This window comes from Chiloscyllium plagiosum, chromosome 2 (assembly GCF_004010195.1).
Source record: "Chiloscyllium plagiosum isolate BGI_BamShark_2017 chromosome 2, ASM401019v2, whole genome shotgun sequence".
Taxonomy (NCBI): Eukaryota; Metazoa; Chordata; class Chondrichthyes; order Orectolobiformes; family Hemiscylliidae; genus Chiloscyllium; species Chiloscyllium plagiosum.
Genome location: NC_057711.1, coordinates 95,023,913 through 95,031,751, shown reverse-complemented (window position 1 = coordinate 95,031,751; position 7,839 = coordinate 95,023,913).

Below are 7,839 nucleotides of genomic sequence, written 5' to 3'. Positions count from 1 at the left end.
AATTTCCTGCACTCAACATTTTCTCAATGTAATTGGGACCACTAAACTTGGATTTGAAGGGATCTCCTACTACTGGTAACAATAATAACACATCAACCTCATTGGAAAATGTCCAAATTTTAGAGTTTTTATCTGCCTCCTACATTCTATGATGTTCCCTATACAGTTGCTGTTTAGCTATTTCACCTATCTGATGTAATCTCTCCCTCACCTCAGATATATAATCCAAGTGTGAGATCTCTGACTTCAGGCCTATCCATTTCTTTAAAATTAGTTTCAAAGGTCCTCTCACTTTATGTCCAAATATTAACTCAAAGGAATTAAACTGAGTAGATTCATTTGGTCATTTCTGATAGCAAATAATATGAATGGGTTACCTTTATCCCAATCATTTGGGTAATCCTGACAGTATGCTCTTACCATGATTTTCAGGGTCTGATGCCACCTTTCTAAGGCTTCCTGGGATTCAGGATGTTACACACTTGATTTAAAGTGCTGTATACTGAAATTATCCATAACTTCCTTAAATAGTTGAGCAATAAAATTAGATTCTTGGTCTGATTGAATCTCCCTGGGTAGACCATACTGGGTAAAGAAAGCTACCAACTCCTCCACCACCCTTTTTGCCTGAACACTCCATAATGGAATTGCCTCTGCAAATCTGGTGCACACATCCATTATGGTTAGCAAATGCTGGTGCCCACTTTTAGTTTTAGGGAGGGAGTCTATACAATCAATCATAACTCGTGTGAAAAGGTGTTAGAATGCCGGAACTGGCAAGAAAGGTACTGGTTTTATTACTGCCTATGGCTTACCTACCATTTGACATGTATTACATGGTACGGCAAAATTTAGCCACATCCTTATGCAGTCCAAGCCAAAAGAGGTGCTTTTGAAATAAATTAAATTAAATTAAATTAAATTAAATTGAATTGAATTAAATTAAATTGAATTGAATTTAATGTCAAGTGTACCAAGATACAGTGAAAGGCTTTGTCTTGCGAGCAATACAGGCAGATCACAGAGTTAAGTAGCATAGATAGTAAATAATAAGTAAATAGTGGCAAAAACAAAAACACAGGTACAGACGAATGTTAAGAGTTTGTGAGTCCATTCAGTATTCTAACAGCAGTAGGATAGAAACTATTGCGAAGCCGACTGGTGCATGTGTTCAAGTAAGTGTTTACCTTCTCCCAGATGGTAGAGGTTGTAGAAAAACATTGCCAGGGTGGGATGGATCTTTGAGAATGCTGGTGGCCTTTCCTTGACAGTGGGCCTGGTAGATGGATTCTATAGATGGGAGGTTGGCCTTTGTGATTGTCCGGGCCGAGTTCACCACTCTCCGTAACCGTTTCCGATCTTGAATGGTACCGTTGCCATTCAAGATTACCAGGTAGCGATTTGTACCTTAGCTGAGTCTTCCTCACAAACTAGATGACCTCCTCCTGTTAATTCATGTGCTACCCATAATAATTCCTGTCTGAATGCTACCAGCAATACAATCTGGTGCATTTCAGTACGTTTATCCTCTGCACTAGCTTGCCATGGTCTCCATTTTCATCTTAGGATTCTATTGTTAAGATAATAACACTTGGGAATACATTCTGATTCCTTTCCTGAGCATGCATCATAATATATATCTTTTATTGTCTCATTTTTCTGTTGTAAGCATTTCAAGACTAAACACCTCTGCCTGACCCTCTCAGGTTTTCCCTGTACCATTACAGCAGACCATGTGTCAGCAAACTGAACCTCAACTCCTTTGACTTTTTCTTGTTGCTGTAACTTCTGACAATGGGATTTTGTTACTACACAAGAAAATAATTTTTCTGGCAAACTTCCAGGATATTTTTCTTTAACTCTTTTGTTCCCTGGTTTTCCTTTGGCTTCTCCACCTATAAAGGTGTCACTCCCACCTTGGATCGTGTTAGGTTGTTTCCCAGTATTCCATGAATTGACACTCTGTCAATCACTCCCACTGGTACTTCCCCAGTCTTCAATTGGCTCTCCAGCCTGATCTTACATAGGGAAATGTTAAACTTATGTCCATTGATTCCGCAAAATATCACTCCTTCGGCTAACATTGCACTTGGGTAAGAGTGCAAATAGTTTCATCTCTTACTATTCGAGACTGACCAGCTCCCGTATCTTCTTTCTCTTCTCCCTATGGTTTTCCTGAGTAAACTTCACTCACAGAGATGAGGTCTTTATAGAGGTCGAACACTAAATCAATACCTAGTTCCTGCTTAGGCTGTGCACTCTCCTGCAGTTCCTCTACTTTTCCTGGGAATTCCTTTACGACTTTCACTAATCCCACTGGTTTAGCCTCTTTTACCACATCTTTATCCACAATGCCTTTCTTAAATGACCAGCACTGTGACTTTGTGTGTCCCACTTTATGCCAATGAAGACATTTTTCTTCAGCCACTGGCACTCTATTACATTGAAAACACCTGAGGCCTTTTACCTTCTTGGGCTTCTTTTTTCACCTGTGGTAAACTATTCCCAGTGTGATCTGCTGTTTGGTTTGTCGTGAAGGATTTCCCCTTCTCCCAATTTCTATCCCTCACGAGATGAAATTCCTATTGGAAGCTAAATTTCACCTTATGCACCAAAACGTATTCATCTGCCATCTCTGCCACTCTTCTCACTTCTTGTACTTTCTGTTCATCTACATAAGTTCTTATCATCTCTGGAAGTGAGTTTTTAAACTGCTCTAGCAGAATAATCTTTCTTATAGCTTCATATATCTTGTCTATTTTTAAGGCCCACACCCATCTACCAAAATTGTTATGTTTAATTCTTTCAAACTGAGTTGACTCTTTCTGGTTTCCATTATTTGTAATACATTGTTTTTGTCTGTCATGGTTCTGTTTGGGGAGTATCAGGAATTAGGAACAAAATTAAAGAATGAGGGTAACAACCTCTCAATTATACCCAAGCCATATGCAAATTGGTCCAGAGATAAGAAAATTAGGAAAGTAAACACATGGCTAAAGGAATGGTTTGGGAAACAGGGTTTCCATTTCAAAGGAATTTTAAGGCATTAGTATTGTGACTGGAAGCAACTGTACCATTGGGATAGACTCCACTTGAACTAATCTGAGACCAAGATTCTAGCATTAAGGCAAGATAGCATGGTCACTCTTAAACTAGTTAAAGTTGGGGAGGGCTCAGGAGAGGTTATTAGAGTTTCCAAAACAAGTACTAGGGTAGAGATATGGAAAAGATCAGGACTCTAACTTCAGGCATTGTAGATAAGGAGACAACTATGCGAAGGAGGCAGTCATTACAGGATTTAGGATGTTATACTTAAATGCACATACTATCTATGGAACCATTTCCTTTCCATATACTGTAATTTGATTAATTCCAAGCTGATTAAGATTTTCAAGGAATGCTCCAAGGTATAAAGCTGATACCTGAGTTGAAATACAAAATTACTAATGCGTGTTTGTAATGGTCAGAACTTTTGACTGTTTTGACTTTGGAATGATTTGGATAATACTTATGTTGAATTAAGTTTCAGTTAACTGACTGTAGCACTGAGTCTGTTCATATCACTTTGTAGTTATCTCTGCTTGTTGAGGCCTCATCTGGAGTAGTGTGTCCAGTTCTGGTTGTCCTGTTATAGGAAACATATTACTGAATTAGAGAGGGTTCAGAAGAAATTTGTTGCTGGGAATGGAGAATTTGAGTTATAAGGAGAAGTTGGCGAGGCTAGGACCTTTTACACTAGAGGTTGATAGCTGACCTGGTACAGGTTTATAAAATCATGAAAGGTATAGATGAGGTGAATGATGGGTATCTTTTCCCTAGCCTAGGAGATTTCAAGACTGGGGGCATATCTTTAAGGTGAGAGGAGAAAGATTTTAAAAAGACATGAAGGGCATTTGTTTAGACAGCGAGTAGTTTGTACGTGGAATGAACTTCAAAAGGGAGTGGTGGATGCGAGTACATTTACAACATTTAAAAGACATTTAGATAAGTACATAAATAAGAAATATTTGGAGGGATATTGGCCACATGTAGGCAAGTGGGACTAGTTTAATTTGGGATTGTGGTCGGCCTGAATGGTTAGACCGAAGGGTTTGTTTCCATCCTGTATGACTCTATGATTCTATGAGTATGCGAAACAGGGTAAATGAGCTTGTAGTGCAGATTTAATTTGGTGAGTACAATATTGTGAGCATCACAGAAATATGGCTACAAGTGGATCAGCGGTGGAGACTAAATATCCATTCATCCTATTCAAAGGACAGAGAGGTCAGACTGCCTTGTTTGTGAGAAAGTACTTAATCAATAGCAAGAAACAAAATAAGGTTGGAAGTCAAAGAATATGTGTAGGTAGTTGAGGAATTGCAAAACAAAATGAACCTGATGGGAGTTATGTACAGGCTTCCCTACAGCATCAGGATGTGGGACAAAACATAAATCAGGAAATAGAAAAGTTATGTAATAAAGGCAGTATTACAATAATTTTGGGGAATTTTAACACATATTGGTGAACCAATCAGGTTGGTAGTAGGTCTTAAGAAAAAAAATAGTGGAAATCTATGAGATGGTGTATTGGAGTAGCACCTTGTGGTAGAGGAAACCAGGATACAGCCAACTTTGGATTTGGTGATGTATAAGGAGTCAGACTTCATTCAAGAGTCTAAGGTGAAGGAACTCCTAGGTGGCAGTGACCGCAGTATGAGAGGGAGAAGCTGAAATCAGATGTAGCAGTGTGAAAATTGAGTAAATTTAACTACAAAGACATGAGGGAGGAGCTGGCTAAACTTAATTGAAAGTGAGCCTAACATGGAAGATGGTGGAGAAGCAATGACAAGAGCTTCTGAGGATAATTCAGGTGGCCTAGCAGAAATTCATCCAAAGGAAGAAGGAACATACTAAGGGGAGAATGAGACAGTTATAGCTGACAAGAGAAGTCAGACATCATCATAGTAAAAGTATAATTATGTAATATGAAGAGCAAGCCAGAAGATTAGGAAGCCTTTAAAAATTGGCAGAGGACAACTAAAAAAAGCAATAATGAGGGAGAAGATAAAATATGAGTGTAAGCTAGCAATAAATATAAAAGAGGATGGATGGATAAATAGTCAAAGTCTTTTCCCTGGAGTGGGGGAGTCCAGAACTAGACAGCATAGGTTTAAGGTGAGAGGGGAAATATATAAAAGAGACCTACGAGGCAACTTTTTCACACAGATGGTGGTATGTGTATGGAATGAGTTGCCAGAGGAAGTGGTGGAGGCTGGTACAATTGCAACATTTAAATGGCATTTGGATGGGTATATGAATAGGAAGGGTTTGGAGGGATATGGGCTGGGTGCTGGTAGGTGGGACTAGATTGGGTTGGGATATCTGGTCAGCAGGGACAGGTTGGACCGAAGGGTCTATTTCCTTTCAGTATATCTTTATGACTCTTTGACTCTAAGATTGCAAGAATGTCTTTAGATATATGAAAAGTAAGAAAGAGTCAAGCATGGACATTCATAGACAGTCAGAGTTCTACAGCATGGAAACAAATCCTTTGGTCCAATGGGCCTATGCCAATCAGATATCCTAAACTGATCTAGTCCTGTTTGTCAGCATTTGGCCCATATTCCTCCAAATACTTGCTATTCATTGGACTGCTTGAAACCAAATCTGAAGAATTAATAATAGGGAGGAAAGAAATGGCAGAGAAACTGAATAGTTACTTTGCATCAGTCTTACAGTAGAAGACACTAGTAGCATACTAGAATTTCAATTGAGTTGGGGGGTGTAGGTGTGAATGTAGTGGCCATCAACAACGAAAAGTTGCCAGGGAAACTGGAAAATCAACTCATTTTGATTATGTCATCTTTGAGCATGCTTTAAATTGAGTTTTGAACCTGTGCCAATTTGAGACGGTTAAGACTACAAAGACATTGCTTAATTGGAAAACCATTTCCAATGTCTACATCATGTGTACTCAGTTTAGTACTTCCCAACATTATACCATCCTCGGTCTCCACGTGATTGTGATCATTCTTTCAGATCATGCTGACTTTCCTCTGGGAGATAACTCAGTAATTTATCCCAATTTTTGAGAACTTTCTCATTATCCAATTTAACTTGTAAAATGTCAAAGTCAGAATCATCTGGATTTGGCTTTTCACTCTGAGTTGGAACCAGTAACGCATTCTCCTTTTGCTTTCCTTCCCTATCAAAATATCTTTTGACCATATTCACACGACATTGTCTGTGGGTTTTCTATCTACCTGGCATTCTTATCAAATAACTCACCTCACTCAATTTCCTTTCAATTTGATCAGGCCTACTAAACCTTGCCTTTAAAGGTTCAGCTACCACTAGTAATAATAATAACACTTTTCTCCATAAGCAAAATTATGAATGTTTGATCTCATGTTGATCTCCTGTTTCACCACATGCTGTGCTACTTTCAAAATGCTGTCTCACCAACTTATTCACTCTGTTTGATCGCTCTCTAAAATTTGAAACATAGTCCAAATATGTCATCTCTGATTCACCCACATTTTCCTTAATAGCCTAGTAGTATTATCATTGGACTGTTAATCTAGAGACCCAGACAATGTCCTGGGACCCAGGTTCGAATCCTGCCATGAAAGCTGGTAGAATTTGAATTCTATAAATATTTGGAATTAAAGAGTCTAATAATAACCATAAATTCATTGTCAATTGTTGGAAAAACCCCATCTGGTTCACTAATGTCCTTTAGAGAAGGAAACTGCCATTCTTACCTGGTCTGGCCTACATGTGACTCCAGACCCATAGCAATGTGGTTGACTCTTAACTGCCCTCAGACCAATTAGGGACAGACAATAAATGTTGGCCTAGCCAGCAACACCCTCATCCCATGAATGAATAAATGAAAACAAATTCAGCAGAAGTCTCACCTCATACCCAAAAACTAATTCAAAACAACTGAATATAGTTGATTCATTAGATGCATCCTTAATTGTAAACAGTACAATTGGAATTTCTTTATCATAATCCTCTGTATATTCTTGATAATAGGCCTTTAATGCTGCAGTTTTAATGATTCCTGCAATTCTGGATGGCATTCAGTGGATTTGAATTGTTTTATTCCTCAGCTATTCATAACTTCCTTTGACATAATTTTTTTTTCCTTGGTCCAATTGCATTTCTGTGGGTAGTCCGCATCAGTAAAAAAATTGTGTAATTCCTTTCCACCCCTTTTAGCCGTAATACTGCATAATGGAATGACCTCTGGAAATCTAATCGACCTATCCATTATGGTTAATAAACACTGATTCCCAATTTTTGTTAAAAATCACACAACACCAGGTTATAGTCCAACAGGTTTAATTGGAAGCATCGGAGCATTGCTCCTTCATCAGGTGTTAGTGGAGGGCTCAATCCTAACACAGAGTTTATAGCAAAAATGTACCGTGTGATGTAACTGAAGATCCCACTTTTTGTTTTAGGTCATGTGCAGTCAGTTAAGATTCTAGTAAAAGGTTCCGCAGATGTGGGAATTAAGGGTGCTGGTTTTATCACTGCCTGAGGTTTTCCTATTTCTTGATATATGTGACATATCTGGAAAAACATCTTTAGAACCTAGAACATTACAGCGCAGTACAGGCCCTTCAGCCCTCAATGTTGCGCCGCCCTGTCATACTAATCTGAAGCCCATCCCACCTACACTATTCCATGTACGTCCATATGCCTGTCCAATGACGACTTAAATGCACTTAAACTTGATGAATCTACTACTGTTGCAGGCAAAGCGTTCCATACCCTTACTACTCTCTGAGTAAAGAAACTACCTCTGACATCTATCTTATACCTATCTCCCCTCACTTTAAAGTT